Source organism: Desmodus rotundus, chromosome 13 (genome assembly GCF_022682495.2).
Source record: "Desmodus rotundus isolate HL8 chromosome 13, HLdesRot8A.1, whole genome shotgun sequence".
Taxonomy (NCBI): Eukaryota; Metazoa; Chordata; class Mammalia; order Chiroptera; family Phyllostomidae; genus Desmodus; species Desmodus rotundus.
The window spans coordinates 86721841-86740953 of record NC_071399.1 but is presented as its reverse complement, the minus strand read 5'-3'; the positions used below and the strand labels follow the sequence as shown (position 1 = coordinate 86740953).

Genomic DNA, 19113 nt, shown 5'->3' with positions numbered 1-19113 from the left:
CGGAGGGGAAATGCATGTTGTATCTCTATAAATGGTTGCTACTCCCTAACCCAAACAAGCAACTTTCATTGGAATATCACATAAATCATAGAATAAAAATCTCTCATCCACTCTCAGGATTAGATAGGACATTGGATCAAGTCCCACTCTTTGACTTCTGCAGAAATCCCCTCTGCAGATTTCTAATAGGAACTCACTAGCCCTCAGTTCCCTGCTTCACCAACTTACAAGGCAGCCAGTTCTGTATTTGGAGAGTTCTAATTGTTGGGAAGTTCCCTGCAGCTCGGTGCCTTGTATGTGGTAGTGGTTTATTGAATTAGATAAACAAACACAGAAAACATTTACAATCAGGACAGTAGACATTATTTTAAAGTAATGTCGTGATATTCTTTCGATCAAAGATCGTGGAACATTGTCTTAAATGTTTGAAACAGAGTCTATAGTTTTCACATTGTACCAGATACACACTCTCTTCCATCTTTATTTTATTTATTTTTTTACTGGACAAGTAAAAAAAAAGTAGACAATAAATTCTTCCTTGGGATATAATCAGAGCCAATTACCAAGTATTTACCAAATGACTGAGCAAATTCTCCTAAATACTTATTGAGCGTCTCGAGTCTCGGGATGGGACTCCCAGATGGGACCCCTTGTGCCCATTGCGAATGTGACAAGCCCCTTCAGCACTCACACAGGACAGCCAGGGAGCAGGGCACCATGGGAGCGAAGGGCAATGGCAGACCCTTTTCCAGCTCTGCCCCTGCTACGAACTGCCTGTGTGATGTCACCAGAAGGATACTTACTTATGTCCTTTTCAACATACATAGCTAGAAAGAAAATTTTTAAACAGAAAATGCATATGTATTCTTACCAATAATTCTAATTCAAACTTAGGATACAAGTTTCTATTTAACCCCTTTGATTTGTTATATATATCTCTTTTTTTTTCTTGCACTGAGATCGTGGTTCCTAACAAAAATATACTTAACTTCCTTAGCTACTAAATATATTATTATTTATAATATAACTGTAATATATAATATAATATAACTGTATTTTACCATCAGAAAATATCATAATAGTAATGAAAAAAACCACGCTGATAATTTCAGTAATGTACTGAAAACCATTTGAGATTTCATAGTAGTTTTGGGATCATTTAGTTTTTTTCTTTGTTTCCTTGGCATACACCCCACCAGAACTCTACAGTCCAATTACTGTGGTTTCAGAATTGAAGCATTTAAAAAGTCCACAGATAGAGAGCAGGATGACGGCTATGTGGGGTGGGGGGTGGGGTTAGGGGGTAAAGGGATCAAACAAAAAGGAAGAGTACTCACGGACATGGACAACAGGGTGATGATTGTGAGGGGGGAGGGGGGTATAAGGGGACTAAATGGTAATGGAAAACAGTACAAGAAAAATAAATAAATAATAAATAAATAAATGAATAAATAGCCCAGTTCGGCTGAGCCTCAGGGAGTTTGGCCAAGTTTGAAGACAGAAATGATGCACCCCAGAGGGCTCATGATATGAGCGCTGCAGCCACCTGGGCATTAACTCAGGTTCCTGCTAACTCAAGGAAGGGTGTGTACGTGGTTGGATCCCTGATAAACACTTTAACTTCATCATCCACATTTAGTAGGGGTGAGACCCTTGCTAATGATCCATTTCCCAACTGGCTGAGGGCAAATTTCACTCATGAGGCTTTGTTCTGTAGGAGGAAAGTGCCAAGTCCTACAGCTGTAGAGCCACGACTTTCAACCCGTGTGCTGGGAGACTTTTTAAAACATGCAGTACCTGGCTGTTTAGTCAGGGGCACTGACCTCTTCTCCCTTAGATTGTCAAATAAAAAAAATGACGACAGCCAACGCAACAACCACCACCTGGTATGTGCATGCCCTGTCTCAAGTCATAAATATACAGGTCATCTATACATGGACAACAGGGGGGTGATTATGGGGGTGAGGGGGGCATGAGGGGACTAAATGGTAGTGGAAAATGGTACAAGAAAAATAAATACATGCATACATATGTGCATATATACATACATATTTAAAAAATTGAAAAGTCCAGTTTTCAATTTTTTAACCAATTATGTTAAAAAAAAATTGACCCGCATCTTATTGGTCACATTGCATAACAGATTGCATCTCATTGGTTAATTCTTATTTATAATCCTTATATACAAGTAAAGGCACCCAATTTTTTTTAAAAGGGTAGGTAATTACTATTATTTTTGTAAATTAATCAAAGTTAGTAAAATCAATTATAAATGTAAATTAGACCAACAAAAATATAATATATACATTTTTTCTGGAGTGTCGCAGAATGTTAGTAATTCATTTTCCTGTGCTGTGAGATGAAAAGTTTGAGAATGGCTAGCACAGAGGTTGGAGAGCGGCCGAACCTTACAGGTCACCTGGTTTAATCAACTTAGTCATTATTGCACTGATGTTCCAATTCTTCACTTCTTAGAATGAAGCCCTTTGCCACCTGACTTTGTAGTTCCTCCCATCAGAATGAGTCTATTTCCCTACCCTGTGACTCTGAGTTCAGCTCTGTGAATGACTTGCTTTGGCCAATGGGATGTCAGAATATAGACTCCGTGCAGAGGCTCGCAAAGCCGCTCTGTGATGAGGCTTGTTCTGCTCCGTTTTTGCCATGAAAAGAATATGCCTGTGCTTGGCCTACAGGTTTGAAGAGGTGGGCAGGCAGAGCAGAGTCCAGTCATTCTAGCCAGTCCCACCTGAGATCAGCCAACCCCCATCAGATCCCCAGACGAGTGAGTGAGATCCCCACCTGAGATCAGCAGAGCCACCCCACTCAGCCCAACCTAGATTGGCAAAACCTCCTGGGCACGAGAAATGACCGTTTCCTGTTGCTGCGGCCCGTGAAGCCCTGTGCCTGTGACACAGCAGTTTTTCTGACAGTGGCTGACTCATGCCAACCCATTTCCATCAGACGCTCGCGAGATGGGAGATCTCTGTGGATACCCCCACTGAACAGCTGGTTCCATTTGGGAGTTTGAGCTTCCCATGGGGTCGTTCAGAGGGAAAAATGGTCAGAGACCATAACCACAAATCTGAGCTGCTTGGAAGGAATCCTTATTTGTAAGCCACTCAAATGCTAGGCTAGGGGCATCCCCAGGGAAACTGAGGACTGAAACATGATGTCTAGTAACTGGGGGGAATCCAGGTCATTTCCAGCTGCAGAGTGTCTGAAGCTAGTGTAGGAGACTAGAGCATGGAAAACACAGTCCCACTGTAGGAAATCCCGTATAAGCATGCGATTCACCAAGTGCAAGGTCAAACAGATAACCAAGCCTCTCCTGCCAGGCATCAAGAATGTGCAGAGCACAGAGGGCCAGGAGCCTTCGTTGTGGTTTTTCCTGAGCTCCACACCTGGCTCCATTTCCACCCAAACCTACCCCTGCAGTGTAGAGGATGGTTGTTTCATTGGAAGCAGATATTTCAGGTTTGTGAGCCTATAGGATTTACTCTGACTCAACAGACATTGCTTGAGAACCTATTTCTGCTGGAAACAAGTGATCTCCGAGTTGTGAAGGGGACTGGGAATCAGATCTGCCCTCATATTCCAGGTTTAAGTCACAGTCCTCCTCAAGAAACAGGCAAATGCATACCTGACAACAATAGAGGTGGACACACGGCAGGTACAATAGATGATACTGGAAGACAGAGGAGCGGTTGTAGGACCATGAGCACACACACACACACACACACACACACACACTAGTCTGACACAGGGAGTGGCTGTGTGGGGGAATGTGATGGAACATTGGTTTGGCGTGCATTCTATTTACGGTGCGGTAGGACCTCTACATGTCCTACATGTATGTGTATAAGCTCTATCTTTCCCCTAGGCCCGCTTCTGCTTCAAATTCCCTTCTAATTTAAATTTCTTTTGAAGAATAGAAACAATAACTTGGTTTTCTTTGATCTGCCTCCACAAACCAAGCAAAAGGCTCTACACATAGAAGACACTTAATAAATATTTGTTTGATGGATGGATAGATGGGATGGATGGATGGGTGGATGGATGCGTAGTCAAATGTCCTTGAGCAGTGGTTTTACCTCTGCTTCTCGGAGTTCCTTAGAACAAAGAAGTAAAGAAGAGCAGAGATTGGAAAGGGGTTGCAAGATTTGTGGGGAAAACAAGCAGATATAACTGATATGAAAGAATGGGCAGAACCTAAAAATAAGTTGCGTTTTGGAAAGCCAGGAAAGACAGTAGAGATGGTTCCATAATCTACTTGGTGTGTGGATAGCAAATGCAGTTTTTACATTTCAAGGATATGCAATTAAAGTTTAACTGCAAATGACACGCAATTTTATTGCTCTTAACGTCACATTTAGTCAAAGCCTCTTCCCGCTTGTTTGTAGTTGTCTCCAACTGTTGGGCCTCATGCAGTTATTTTTATTGCGTTAGATAGCATTTGTTTTCGTTATCAAACCAGAGACTTTCTGCTAAGTCATCCTGAAGTCTAACTTGATTGCACAACAGGCTGTTTTGTAATTAAATTAAAATCGCAGGATGTTTTGGATTAGAGGAATCTTCCTTCAGCCAGATCTGAGGTTAGTAAGAGACTGTGACCTGTCTGGACTAGAATTCCCTCATCCAAAACATCCGGAACATTTCGCCGGGTTAATTTGCAACTTACTGGGAGATTTTTGATCCAACTTTCTAAAGATTTTCTGTCTGTTTCCATTTCTCTTTTCAAATCAGGTCAATATGGATTTATTCAGCTCTCTTATTGAAAATAATATGAAAAGTATTACTGAGTCGAAAGAATAAAGAAAACAGCAGATAAAATGCAAGGAAAGGAAGAAAAGTAATGAGCAAATAAACAAGTTCATTCATGAATAACGAATTTATTCATGAATAAATAAATTCATTCATCCAACAAATGAACTTACAGAGTCCTTATTTGTAGCAAGCACTGAGCTAGGTAAGTACTGTGCCGTATAGAGAAAATTATAAGTAAGCCACTGCTTCTGTTCTCCAGAAGTTTAGAATTTTACTTTTTTTAAATAAAAAATTTTCCACTGGACAATTTAAATTTAATTTATGTTGGTGTTTTAATACAATCAAAAACTTCACAAAGAAATAACCATGAACCATTTTCTTGTGTCTTTAAAAAGCTATTGAACATTCTGTGGGGGAAAAGCCTAACAAAAATCACGTTGCCCCACTGGATAGGATATGTATGTTTTGGCTGGATTGAATCCCGTGGCCCCTGGCCAGTAGGCTACAGGAAGAGAATTTTTAAAATATATTTTTCCATTAGGGGCTGTAGGCAATAATCCCTGATACAATATACCAGCTCCACTTTTTTCTCTGAGCATTTCCAGGAGCTTCGGGAGGAATTATCTTTAGCAAAAAACACATTGTCAAGCAGGGCTAATGCTGATGTAGCTCTGACAGACATTGAGAAAATTTCCATTAACCCCTCCGTGCCTGCATCTTGGCTCCTTGTTGGCCAGCCTGTAGTTCTTCATTCTTCGGTGACACAAAGTATGGAGGCATCAGAGCTGCCATGTGGAGCGTCGACAGAAAGGGTAAGGAGGTGCGGCGGATGAACACTCGCGCAGAAGGGCTGGTTATCACGCACATGGCATTTGAGGGTTGGTCCCACTGCCTCTGGGTCTTCCTCAGTTGTGTTAGGGAGCCCCACACACTCGGTGGCTTCTAAACAACAGAAATTTGTTTCTTACTGTTCTGGACACTCGGGGTCTGAGATCAGGGTGCCGGCATGACCGGGATCTGGGGAGGACCCTCTTCTAGCTGCAGAGTTCTCGCTGTGTTCCCACACGGTGTTGAGAGACCATTAATCAGACCATTAACCAGCTCCCAACAGCCCCACCTCCAGCAGATGGAGTATATACGGGCTACTGTACATTTTATTATTGTTGGGAAATTATGTGCTGTGAATTCTTCAATCAGTAAAATTTATTATAAATGTACTTACACATATGTACATACACCTATACATACCTCTATCTGTATCTTTATGTTTAGACACACGCATTTTTGGAGCACTGGTTGTTTGAAGCACAGGGTGGATAGTGATCAATGCTGAAGGGAGCTGCCTGGGGTAAGGAAGGCAGATTCCCTAGAAAATGGGACAGCTGTCCCAGGCTTCGGGGTGGGGGTGAGCACCAGTGGAGGTGGGAGAAATGGAGATACGCATTTCCTCGGAGGCCTTAGCTTTGCCTGTCCCACTGGTCCCCAGGAGGAGAAGGGGGGTGCGTTTCTAATAACAACAAGGCCACTGCCTGCCCGAGGCTGTCACTGTAGTCTGTTTCCGGGGAATTGAAATGGACACAGGCTCTGGGAACCACACAAAAGATGTATAAGAAGCTGGGATGAGCTCAGGAACCATCAAAGCCTCCAGAAATGGGCGTGTTCAACTTCGGGGGCTCCAGGCTCTGGGCAGCAGAGAGCAGACAGTAGCGAGAACAGCTGAGTCCCACTAGCAGAAGAAAATCAACTAGCAGGGATCTGTGTAAAAGAACATTTTTCTTTTCCTGGACTTGCGGGGCTTGGGATTCAAACTTTATTGTGAAGGGGAAATAGAATTGGGCCCCCAAATATTTTCTTGTGTTTAAAAGTCGCATACCGTGTATGGAGCGGGGCAGCACCTTTGCCCATATGTCTATTCCACTGTACAAATTTTCATGGAAGTCCACTGTTCTGAAAGGAACTAGGACCCTGAAAACATCCCCACACACACACTTCCTTTTCACCCTTACACACACACACACACACACACACACATACCACCCATCTATCACCATCTCTGAGGAGCCTCCCAGATGAGGCCAAAGTGGAGAAAGGACAGCACTCCCCTTCCCTCTGCCATCAGCCCCATGAAAAGTTGGGGGAGTGTGGAGGGGGTGACCCTGTCTCAGCACTGGCCCTCTGTAAACTGCTGGAGAGGGGTGCGCAATCCCGGACCAGTGTGACCCCAACATTATATGTGGCCTGACTTGGATGTATTTTGAGGGAAACATCTACCCATAGGCAAATTAAAATTGTTACCAGGCTTGGGTCAAGTCCATTTGTAGGGAGGGAGGGAGGGGGGATGGGGGAGAGGAGGCAGAGAGGGGGCAGGGATGTCAGAGACCAGGGTCTCATCTGACCTTAAATGAGAAATGCTGGCACAGGATTCTAAGTGGGAAGAGCTTATGCACAACTGTGGTGTTGGGGTAGCTATGCCTGGGGGCCTTTTCTAGAAGCTGTATTTGCATGGACAACATGCTATTACTCTCCTCGTGTGTTTATTCAGAGGAAAGGCTGGTGGAGCTTGAGGGTGGAGCAGGGCTGGCGGGAGGACTTGAGCCAAGCTGCGGCCCTGTTGAGAAGAGTCTGCATTTCCCCCTGAAGATAATAGGAGGAAAGAGATCACTGCTAGGAAGCTCACAGACGTAGGGCAAGGGCTCTTGGAAAAGCCTAAAGTTTCTGCCTGCATTCCATTCTAATTGTTTAGTGCAGAGCATAATTTTTACACATGGGGATAAAGAAGATAAAGAGTATGAGATATACAAGGGGTTAAAGAGTTTAAAAAATGCTTGTTGATTAAGGGCAGAATCAAGACTTATAAATAGGAAAAGAAGACCTCTCAATTAAGTTCCTCATGAAAGGTAATTACAAATCTCTGAGGAAGCTGAGCAAGTACGGTCGAGGTGTGGGGTATGTGTGGTCAGGGAACAGGGGGACAGGGGCAAAGCCCGACAGGAAAAAATTCAGGAAGGAAATCCCTTATTGTTAGAAAATGTTTTCCACTCCCCACTGTAACCCTTTGAGTAAAAGAAAGTAAGACACACGGAAGAACAACTGTTTCCAAAGCAATCATCCTCAGACCTGTTTTGTAATACTGATAACCCACACAGCCCCGGGCTATCTCGAGAGGGCTGTGGTTTGTCCTTCAGTCTGCGTTCAGCGGGTGGCAGTTTGTGTTGGCCTTGCACTTTGCTTGGACACTTGCACCCTCACAGAAATGGCCTGAGTCCAGCCACTTTTCAGAACCCCGCAGATGAGGAGCTGGAGAGGTTGTGTTTTTTTGCTGACTGTGGCCATACGTGGCTGGATGATTTAGGGACAAGAACACAGCCACATCCATATCTCAGAGTCCTTAATGAGCAAGCACTCAGGGGAAAAAAGTCCTCAGAATATGAGTTTGTTTGAGTAATCAGAACAATCAGAGCCATTTTGATCATGTTCTGATTTCTCAGCTGCACTTTTTAAATGCAGGCTCTTTTCTGTGGCCCAAAGGAATGTGTAATGCTAACATCTGAGTGATTAGACCAGATGTGATCTTAGAATGAAGGCAAACAAAACCAGGGAGAAGGTCAAGGAAATGTCTCAAATTTCAAAGGCTACATACATCTCAGAAATCACCATTGGTAATCTTGGGAGCAAACACCAGATAACTTCTAGAACAGATAATTCGAGAGACGGTTTCTGAGCTCTTCGTCAAGAAAGCAGCTCCCGAGGAGAGCCAGCACCATTCCCCAAGAGCAAGAAAGGCCTCCTCAGGTGACTTCTCTTCTGACGAGTTCCCTGGGATGCTTTGCCACATCTCTCGTGCTCTGTTGTTGGCCAGGGAAGAGCGACACGGGCCTGGCAACCTGGACGGACTCAGTAATGGCACCAAGGATGGTGACCCTGCAAAAGGTGTCCATGTGCTGTGGTCCTGTTCTCGCTCCTATTTATCCAACTCAACAAATAATTCACTAGTCCCACACACACCTGTAGGGAGTGGGTTTCATGCAGCTCACTCTTTCAGGCAGGGGATAGAATGGAATCACTCAAACCCTGTCTTCAAGGGGCTTGCAGTCTAGTGGTGGGAAAGGACAAGTGCACGAATGGCCACCACGCAAGGCAGAGTGACAAAATCACACTAAGAAGAGCACCGGGTGCCATGGAGCATGGATGAAGACAAAGGTTTCTTTCAGGGAGAAGGTTGAACCGGCTCCACGTGGCATTCGAGGTAGAGTTTGGAGGAAGAGCAGAGGTTGGAATGATGAAGAAAGGTGTTTGCCCCAAATGGTGTGAGCAGAGGCGTGGACTGGAGAAAAGGTTAAGCACCTAATCCGGTGCGATGGAAGCAGGGGGCCTAGGAAGGAATGTCGGGACTGTTGGGACTCATTCCTCTAGCTGGAAGTTAGCTATGGGGAGTCCTTGATGGGCAGGTAATCAAGTGTTGGGGTTCTGCAGTCACCCAGTCCGGCATTTGAATCTTGCTATGGCTACCCCTGTAGCCAGGCAACTGAGCAAGTGATGGAACTTCTTCAAGTTCCAGTTGCCTCAGAACGATGGAATGGGCACGGGTATAACGCCTGACTCAGGGGGTCACTCTGCAGACCAAATGAGCCTGTGGCTGCTGGGAACTGTCATGGCAAAAATGCTCTTTAGATGCTGCTGAATAAAGCCTGGAGTTAAAGTGGAGGAAGCTTTGCCTTTGCAAGTTTTACCTGGCAGTGCTGGGTGGCCTTGATCAGAGCAAGCCAAAGGGCAGAAAAACGTCCTTCTGATACTTGATCCCAATCTAGGTCAGCGGGGAGAGCTTGGAGGCTGAGCCGCAGACCACGCAGACCTCCTGGCAAGGGGAGTGGGAGGGTGGGGCAGGTGGGTACTACAGGATTTGGCGATAGACCAGCGGTGGGTCTGGTGCTGGGAAAAGCAAGGAGGAGACGTACATGCTGGCATGCTTCTGGATTTGGGAATCTGGGAGCACAGGTGGGCCTGGGTGGGGGATGTCTTCACCTCTCTAGGGAGAATTTCACAGATACCACCGGGTACATCTGCTGAAGGGTTAGGGGATGCCAAACTGGGAGCTTAGCTAATACGATGGTGACCACATCAAGATTCAAAGCAGTCTTGAAAGGCTAGAATTGTGGGTTGGAGAAACAACCACGAGAGTAGCTTACTCATATATTAACTGATTTAATATTTTTCATAAGGGAGGTACTATTGGTATTCTCATTTTACAGATGAGGAAACTGAAACACAGAGAGGTTAAGTTACTATACCATGGCCGCACAGCTAGTAATGGTAAACATAGGATTTACACAGGTTTCAATGTCTGTGCTCTGGAAGGAAGGAAGAAAGGGAGGGACAAAGGGAGGGAAAGAGGAAACGAGGCAACTGATGATTATAGAATATATACAATGTGCCAGATTCATCCAAAGAAATGCTTAAGCGGCTGGAAGCCCTGGACGGAGGCACGGTGATTTAAATCGTGCCTTTGTAGGACAGGGCGACGGTGTGATGGAGGGTGATGTCTATGCATCGGCCTGTGGGGGGCATTTGGGGGTGAGTCGCAAGCTCCACGTGCTGAGCTGAGCCTGGCCACCGAGGGATAACTCCTCACTCTGGTTCTGACGAGCAGCGAGTGGCCCTCAACTGCTTCCGTTCAGCGGGTCTCTGTTTCCATCTGTGATAATCTCGGTCTCTGTCCTTTGACTCTGGTGACTAGAGTGTGTGAGATGCATAGGTGGGGTGTGTGTGTGTGTGTGTGTGGTGTCTGTATGGAGAATGTGAGTCTGTGTCTGTGCATGCATGCGTGTAGGTGGGTGTGATTGTGTGACAGGTGGTTGTATGTGTGCATCTGTGTGGCCTGCATGGCGAATGTGAGTTGTGTGTCAGTGCGTGTGGGATGTATAGAGGTGTCTCCGTGACTTGAGTGTGTACAGAAGGTTAGTTAGCCGTAGAACTAGCTGTGTCTGCCATGTGTGAAGCTGTTTTATAATTCTAGATGGAACTGAAGCAGAACCTGAATGGCTCACCACCCTGGACAAAGGTGGGCTCCCCCCATCACCCCAGTGGCACAGGAAGCAGAAGCAGAAAGAGCATGACAAAGGAGAGGCTACAGTACTGTACCCCCGAGAAGCTGAGGGAGGGGCCCTTCAGGATAGCCTTGAGGCTGCAGCTGCAATGGGCGGTTTCCTCCGGAGGGCGCTATCTTCTCTCTGGCTCAACACCAGCCCAGTAACGACCTGAATCTGGGATAGAGGGAGTAACTAGGATAACGTGGCTATTCTCCCAGGTGAGATAAATGGATTCCAGATCATACTCTAATAGCATCTACTGGCCCCTCTGCCAGTAGAGTACATCCATCTCCTCCCAAGGCCACCACCGACCCCATTCCTGTTGGTCAACTCGGCGGTGGGTGTGGTTTCTGCTTCAGCCCTTCCCACCCTCTTCTTCTTTCCCTCCGAAGTCTCATGGGTTGGAGACAGGCTCCCATCTCTCTTCCCAAAGCACCGGGTGGGAGAAGAGCACGTTCTGGTGAGAGAGCAGAACCAGAGAGGCAGAGGGAGCCGGGTGGCCAAGCTTAGGGTCAAAGCAGGCAACGGGGTCAGGGCTAAGCGGCCAGGTGGGCTGGACTCAGGTGTCAGGCCAGTCATAGAATGGACCAACTGCCTGGAACCCAGACTTCAGCTGCCACAACAAAGGGACAGGTCTGAGGTCCAGGTTTAAGCAGGAGGGTGGGCATCAGCTGACCTCCAGGAATTAGGGGGCTGAGTAATGTGGGAAGAGCGGAGAGCCAGGGCACAGAGCCAGTGGAAGTTCTCAACCACTAAAGCAGAGAGACTCAGTTTAGGGGGGACGTTTCCAGGAGTCTTACAGATCAGGTCAAAATCCCCAGGCAGAACGGTTCCAGGTTTGCTGGCAGAAATAAATGACATCACCTGGCTGGAGGGAGATGGGGAGAAAATAACTTTCTACTTCCCCCACCCACCTTGCTAAAAGTCCGCATTTTGTGTTCCAGTGAAAACCAGTGTCCCATTAGGGTGGCCGGTCTGGGTGTTATGCATGGAGTATATTTAGTGCACAAAAATCAAAAACACTGGCCCGAAGAAATTCAATTAAAGGCAGGACTTATCTTCTTGTATCCCCCAAGCCCCATCCTTCAGCTCGGTGCCTGGGCTTAGAAAGAGTCGTCCCTTCCCCCAGCAAGGGTCGGGGGTCACACCCTTGGGTTTGCTTAGGACCCTTTAAAATATCAGAGATAGAGGAGTACACATTTATTATACGAATTTTAACATATATTAACATATATTTAAAATAAGATAACATTCATATAGCATGTAAAGTATAAGACTTACTATTTTAATTCATGGCCCCTTCTCATCTGGGCACAGCTCCGGGTAAGGGACAAGTCCTTTTGTTGCTGTGTCCCTAAGTGCCCAGCACAGTGTCCACCCTTGTTAAAGGTATTTAAGTCAATATGCAGACCTGGTGTTTCAATCTTTAAATGTTTCTCTTTGTTCTTCCACGTTCACAGAATCTCAGATCTCTGGAATTGGAAGTGACTTTAGCAATTACCTAGTCTGACTTGCCAGCCAATGCAGGAATTATTTCTCCCACCTCCTCAGCAGAGGATCGTCAGCCTCCTCTGGCCACTTCTATGCACTTGTCGTGAGACAGCCTGTTTCATCGTTGGGCACCTCGAATAGAAACGTCTTATCCACAGTGCCTCTAAATCAGAGTCCCTAGTAACACATATCACTGTTTCTACTTGTCTTCTTTCCTCTTCCCCTGTCCCTGCCACTGTATTCTTTTCCTTTTTCCCAGGTGAAACAATTTCCCATGTGAAGTTATTTCTAGATCTCTCATCCTCCTAGTTATCTATCCTCTTCCAGAATCAATGAATGTGGTTTAGGTCTATGTCCCTTAAAACGTGGCCCCCAAGACTAGCACTATGCAATCTGACTAGGGAGTGCGGCAGGGGCGAGGGGTGGCTCTTACCCTCCTAGTTCTGCTATTCTTATGCCATTAATGGCACTTAAGATTGCGGTCATAATCTTTATCGCTGCCACATTTTCCTGTTTTTTTTTTAAATCAAACATCCAAAAAGCACAATTAAACAAATAATTTAAAGTCAATCAAACTGTACCTTCTCATTCTATATAACTGATTTTTTAAAAAGGCACCTGTTAAGTTTAGAATCTGCTTGAAATTTTGGCACATGTGGGGAAATACTGTACGAGGATGGGGGACTGGAGCTTATGTTGGCACCTGCTCTTCACCCAGTTTTCTCTCTCGCTGGCCACCGCGTCTCCAGGCGGGCATCCCAGGAAGCATCCTCGATGCCTCTCACCCCTCATGTGCCGCCATGTTCATGAGTCCTATCAGATCTCTGTCTAAGAGTCTTCCTGTCTGTCCCCACTGCTCCCGTCTTGATTCAGGTTCTACCGTGAAATACTGCAGGGTCTTTCCACGGGGCAAGTCCCATCGGGTGTTCTCTGCTCCAAATGTTTCCACAGCTTCCCAGCTCCAAGCCAAAGTCTAAATTTACCTTCCAGAGGGCTTCACGGCCCGCATGCAATTCCCCTTGCTCTACAGCCTCAGCCCAGTTTTGAACATCCTCCCATACGTTTCTGGCTTCAGTCATCTCAACATGCTCGTGCTTCCCCGATGCACTTGGCTCCCTTTCGCTTCGAGACCTTTGCTTGGGGGCCAGGCATCGCCCTACACACTCTATGCAAGTTAATTCCATCCTCACCACCACCCTCTGAAGTGGATAATATTATTGCCACTTTATGGGGGGGGGGTTGATTAAGCATTTTGCCCAGAGTCAACCAGTAAGCAAGTTGTGCAGCTGGAGGAGTCTCATGGCCGGAAGTGCCTGCCCTTTGCGTTTCCTTGGCAAACTTCTACCCACCTTTCAAGACAGATCCAGCACTAGTTCTGGGAAGCCTGCCTGCCCATGGAACCTAACCCGCAGACAGTGCTTGTCCTCCTGGGCTAACTGCCGGCTAACTGATTGTCGTCCTCTAGGAGCACATCCACCAGGGACAGGCACACGGCCCTCTCCTCACTGGGCCCCCAGAACCTGTACTCTCTGCACAGAGACAACTTGTTGGGCTCCTCCTGTCCAGGGTCTACTGTGTCACTGAGTGTATCAGTAAACATATACAATTATGCCATTTTTTTGTGGGGACGAGAACATATTGATGTTCCTTAGGCTTATTTTGGGGGTAATAAATGCTAAAGAGAAAACCTGAGCTTTTCTATATACTTTTAAGTAACTGTGTATGCATTTGGAACACAGCAAGAGAATAAGTCTCAGATTAAAATGAACTTCACGCTTATTTATTGAAATTAAGATGTGGCAATTGCGGGGTCACGAGGGAGCTAAGTGACAAGGGAAAATACAATAAAAATTTTAAATTAGTTAAAAAAATAAATTAAGTCTCAGAAAGCAGAGTCAGAATCTTAGCAAACAGAAGCCTCGCCTGGGGTTGAAGGGAAACGCCTTCCGAAGAGGTAGAGATGTAGTAAATGTATTGTTTTTGAAGCTACTAAATTACTAAAGGTAATTCTCCCTCGCTGACTCCACAGTTTTCATTTATTCATTACTGTTGTTTGAGACTTGTTTATGGCTGTTATTTAATCACAAACTAAGGCACACGTTTAAACTAGCAAGAAATCTAAAATTATGACATCAGGTGGCTCCTAGGTATTCTCTGTATGTCGAGCATCCATAGAAAACCCCTTTTTCTCTAGCAAAGGCCATTCCTTTTTACCCCCCACTCATGTGGCGTGACTGATAAGGGAATGGGGGGAGGGGGTGAAGTTGGGAGGTGAGGAGAGAAGGTGCATCCTATAAGGCAGCCAGCATCGTTTGAATGCCAGCTTCCAGAATAGCGTTTGGCATCATTCCACTGAAATCCTGCCACCTTTCCTTGGGTCATATGGTCACATAAGGTCATTTAAACTTATCTCCACCCAGACGCAGTAAGATTCTAATCGGTCAGGAACACAGGAAACTAGCCAGAAGGACTCATCTCGTGAGCAACTGCAGTATCTTAGAGGAACCTTTTGCAGCGATAATTCTCTGGTGCACTTCTCCTGCCAGGTGGTGAAGCATTGTGATGCTCTTGGACTGAACTCCAGGTTGAAAGATACTTTGAGGAACTCTTGGAGTCCAGCTCCCTCAGTTCATGGAAGAGGAAATTTATGAACGAGGCACAGAGAGTTTCACTGCCAAACTCAAGGTCTCACGGCTTCGTAAAGAAAAGAGTCTGAGCTTGAGGCTCCACTGGCTGAACTGCAATCCAGCAATCTTCCCTTCTGTTGCTCCACATCCTAAATCACTCCCCAGGAATACGACTTTGCCCTCGTGATGGACTACTTGTCTCGCTCATTATTTTTGTTCTTTCAGCCATTTTTCAAATATATATCCAGAGCTCACTCTGAGTCAAGAGCACAAGAGCCTGAGCTGCTATGTTCCTCAAAGGGACCCCAGGTTTGTTTTAAATTCTACTTGTAGCAATGCCTTCTGGGCCCAGCCTTCCCCACCAGAACTCACTGCTTCTGTCCCCCATGAGAAATGCTTTACTTTCACGCCTATGAAAACATGCCTTTTAACGCTGACCTGAGAGGGGGAAAAACAAACAACGACAGTAACAAAACGAGAGATGCAGCTCTTAAAGAGAAAACGGCAGGCCCCAAATGGAGTCACTTCTGCTGAAGCCCATGACACCAAACCTAGACTTTATACCTAACCTACCTGCAGTTTCAGCCTTCTCTAAGAATGCGACGTTAATGGCTCCGTCTAAATTCTCTGGTCAGTACCAGTGAGGTAACCTGTCAGTGGGCCCTTCCATCCCTCCCAAGAGAAAGTAAGGCAGTTGGCCTGAGAAGACGAACCCCTCCCCCCAGCTCCACCAGCGCCCCTGAAAGGTAACATTGCCTGAGACACCCCTTTCTTTTGCTGATAACTTTACTGCCCCACCCAGTTTGTGCCCATAAAAATCTTCTGTACGGTACAGCTTTTCAGGGCTTCCCGATACTTGCCAGATGTGATGCTACCTGATTGATGAATCTATAAAGCCAAGTATGTTTCAAATATCCTCAGTTGAAGTTTTGTTCTTTGTTTTAGTCTTTTTGAAAGGATTTCACTTACTTATTTTTAGAGAGAGGAAGGGAGGAAGAGGAACAGCCATGCACAAACATCCATCTGTTGCCTCTCGAATGTCCCCAGTCTGGGACCTGGCCCACAACCCAGGCATGTGCGCTGACCGGGAATCTACCCAGTGACTTTTGCTTTGCAGGACAACACCCAACCCGCTGAGCCACACCGGTCAGGGCAGAATTGCTGTTCTTTAGCACAGTCTATAGTGGATATTGCATCTGTAGACAGTGAAGTGCTTTTGAAATGGAGCCAAGAAGTTTCTGGGCTGCAGGGAGGATTTAATTACAGGGGTCCTATGGTGTTTTCCCGGAATTGGTTTCAAAGAACTATAGTTGGAGGGGCCTGTGTCCTTGGCAGTAACCGTAAATGCTCCTGGTCCAAAGGGGTGCTGGCTTATAACGTATCTTCAAAGAGTGCAGCCCCTGTTAACCTAAATGAGTCCCTAAAAAACATGGTTCTAGTAGGATATCTAGGGAGGTTTGGGGGGAAAAAAATGTGACTCTGGCAATGAAGTTATGTAACCAGCAAAGGAAAAAAATGAAACCCTAGCAGCTTAAAAAGAGTTTCTGTTTTTCATTCTTAGAGGAGGCTCCATGCAGCCTAAGTCTAAGAAGAGTCATCTCAAATTGACAACTTGGGGTTAGTGCATTATTTTAAAATCTGATATAACCACTCGCGCTCCTCACTGGCCTCGGAGTTCTTTTCTGAATTTCTACACGTTGTGATCTTTGGGAGCCTCTTGGCACAAAAAAGCTGTCCCAGCAGCCCCGTCGGTGTGCATTCCGGTAGGAATGAGGGCGACGCAGCCAGCCTTGTCAGCCATGGCTCCGTGTGAGTGGGAAATCCAACTTTGTGAGTCCCCATTTCCTTTGGAAATGCGAGACAGTGTTCCTGATGTGACAAGTGGGTATCTGTACTAACTGTATCTTTTATCAAGATTTCAGTTCAGGATGAAGACAGTAGAGGGATTATGTCAAATTAAATTTTGCATAGTCTAATCGAAGCTTTGCACTAGGTTTTTCAATTTAACTCTGGGCAGACCACACAGCAGATATTGAATGCATTATCTGTACTATCAAGAAGAAAAATTAGGGGGCTTAAATTGTAAGAGTGGAAGATTATTTGGACCACCACGAGCACTACATAGCCACAAAATTTCTAATTCCATGTCTTCTAAGATATTTGCAGAGGTAGCTGTTGAAGTCATACAGAAATCCACCGTGTTCTTTAGCCCTCTCTGGAGCTAAGGTTGAATGCCTATTTTTCATGATACCTGGGTTTTGTTAAGGAATATAAAATGAAGGGTAATAAGGCAAAGACATTTTCTTTTAAAAGATGAACCCACTAGAAAGCAAAGAAAAACACCCACATGACATATCTTTGTCTCGCTGCCCAGGGTGGAAGGGGCTGAGAGGGGACCACAGAGAAAGAACAAAAAGAGGGAGTGTTGTTCTTTTTGTCACTTTGTGAATGTTGTCATTTTGTGAATGAAAACAGTATCTCCACAACATCCTTATTCTCCTTTTAAAAGTGTCCCTTGTACCAATTTTGAAATGTCCCAAAGTCAGTTGAGCAGTTAAGACAGAGGAGAGACATAACATTGATTCCTAAAATAGGTGCTTAAGAAAGTCCATGTGATTTGACAGCCGAACTGGTATGTATCCAAGCTTGAACATTTCCGTTGATTGTCATTAGAAATCTCCTGGCTTTAACTAAGTATTTAATTAAGTAACTTCTCTGTATCCTTTGGCACATATTGCAGACTAGTGACCTGAAGCCTTGACATAAAAGTCCCATAAAATATTATGCTTTAGTAACTTCCTAGTTAAAATTTTATTCCATTTTCTTTCCAGGGGCCAAAGTACAGTTTTGCCATTTGATTGTGGAAAGTCTAGGTTTGATAAAGTTCCAGGGATGATTTTTAACATAATACACCCACAACTTGTAGCAGATTTGTAAATGTATCGAATAGACAGGAAGCAGAGGCAGATAGTGATTCTTATAACAACATTAAAGCAAATCACTGATTCCCTGGAGGTGGACCAAAGTATGTAAGTGGCTTTTTTTTTAAGTTTCCTCTTAACGATACAGACACTTGTAATAGAATTTCTAATATGCATGGACACTCGCCTACATATTTTAAAAATAAAACCAAGTAATAAAAAGGAAAAGTTCATAGGCATTGTCCTTTACTTAGCTACTTTTAAAATTCTTCTTGTTCTGCTATTTTATCACTAAATGTGACAATATGGAAACCCTTCTGAAAACAGAATTCCTTGCTCACTCCACACTGTCCTTATCATTGTATTCTTTTAGCACTCTGAATGTATAGAAATATATACATATGTGTGTGTTTATACATGTGTATGTATGTATTTCATATTCAGATGGCCCAAGGAAACATAGGATAACATATGATTTATTCCTCCATGATGCAAGGCACAAGGCAAATTCAAGCTATCTTAAAACAAGCCAGTTCATTTGACCCAGCAATTCTTCTGTTGGAATTATACCCTAAGAACCCTGAATCACCAATCCAAAAGAACCTATGCACCCCAATGTTCATAGCAGTACAATTTACAATAGCCAAGTACTGGAAGCAACCTAAGTGCCCATCAGCAAATGAGTGGATCAAAAAACTATGGTATATTTACACAATGGAATTCTATGCAGCAAAGAGAAAGAAGGAGCTCCTACCCTTTGCAACAACGTGGATGGAACTGGAGAGCATTATGCTAAGTGAAATAAGCCAGGCGGTGAGGGACAAATACCATATGATCTCACCTTTAACTGGAACATCATCAACAAAAGAAAGAAGCAAACAAAATATAACCAGAGACATTGAAGTTAAGAGCAATCTAACAATAACCAGAGGGGAGTGGGGAGGGGATAGTGGGGAGAGGGGTTTTCAGGAACTACTATAAAGGACACATGGACAAAACCAAGGGGGAGGGAGGTGGGTTTGTCTGGGGTGGGGTGGGGGGAGGGGAGAAAATGCAGACAACTGTAATTGAACAGCAATAAAAATAAATAAATAAAAATAAAACAAGCCAGTTCACTTCTGCCCTTTCCTATGAGTCTATCATTTGCATGAGGTATTTTTAAAAGATCCATAAAGTTATTAAAATACATGATTTAGTTCTTTCAGCCAACATTCACACACCCCA

The 19113-nt window shown here is 44.8% G+C and overlaps 1 protein-coding gene across 1 annotated transcript in view; it reads right to left on the bottom strand.

Annotated features, from left to right (window-relative positions):
• CLDN10 (claudin 10) overlaps positions 1 to 19113 on the bottom strand; it is an 85197-nt gene that overhangs the window by 65554 nt on the left and 530 nt on the right. The gene's annotated exons all lie outside the window — the stretch shown is intronic.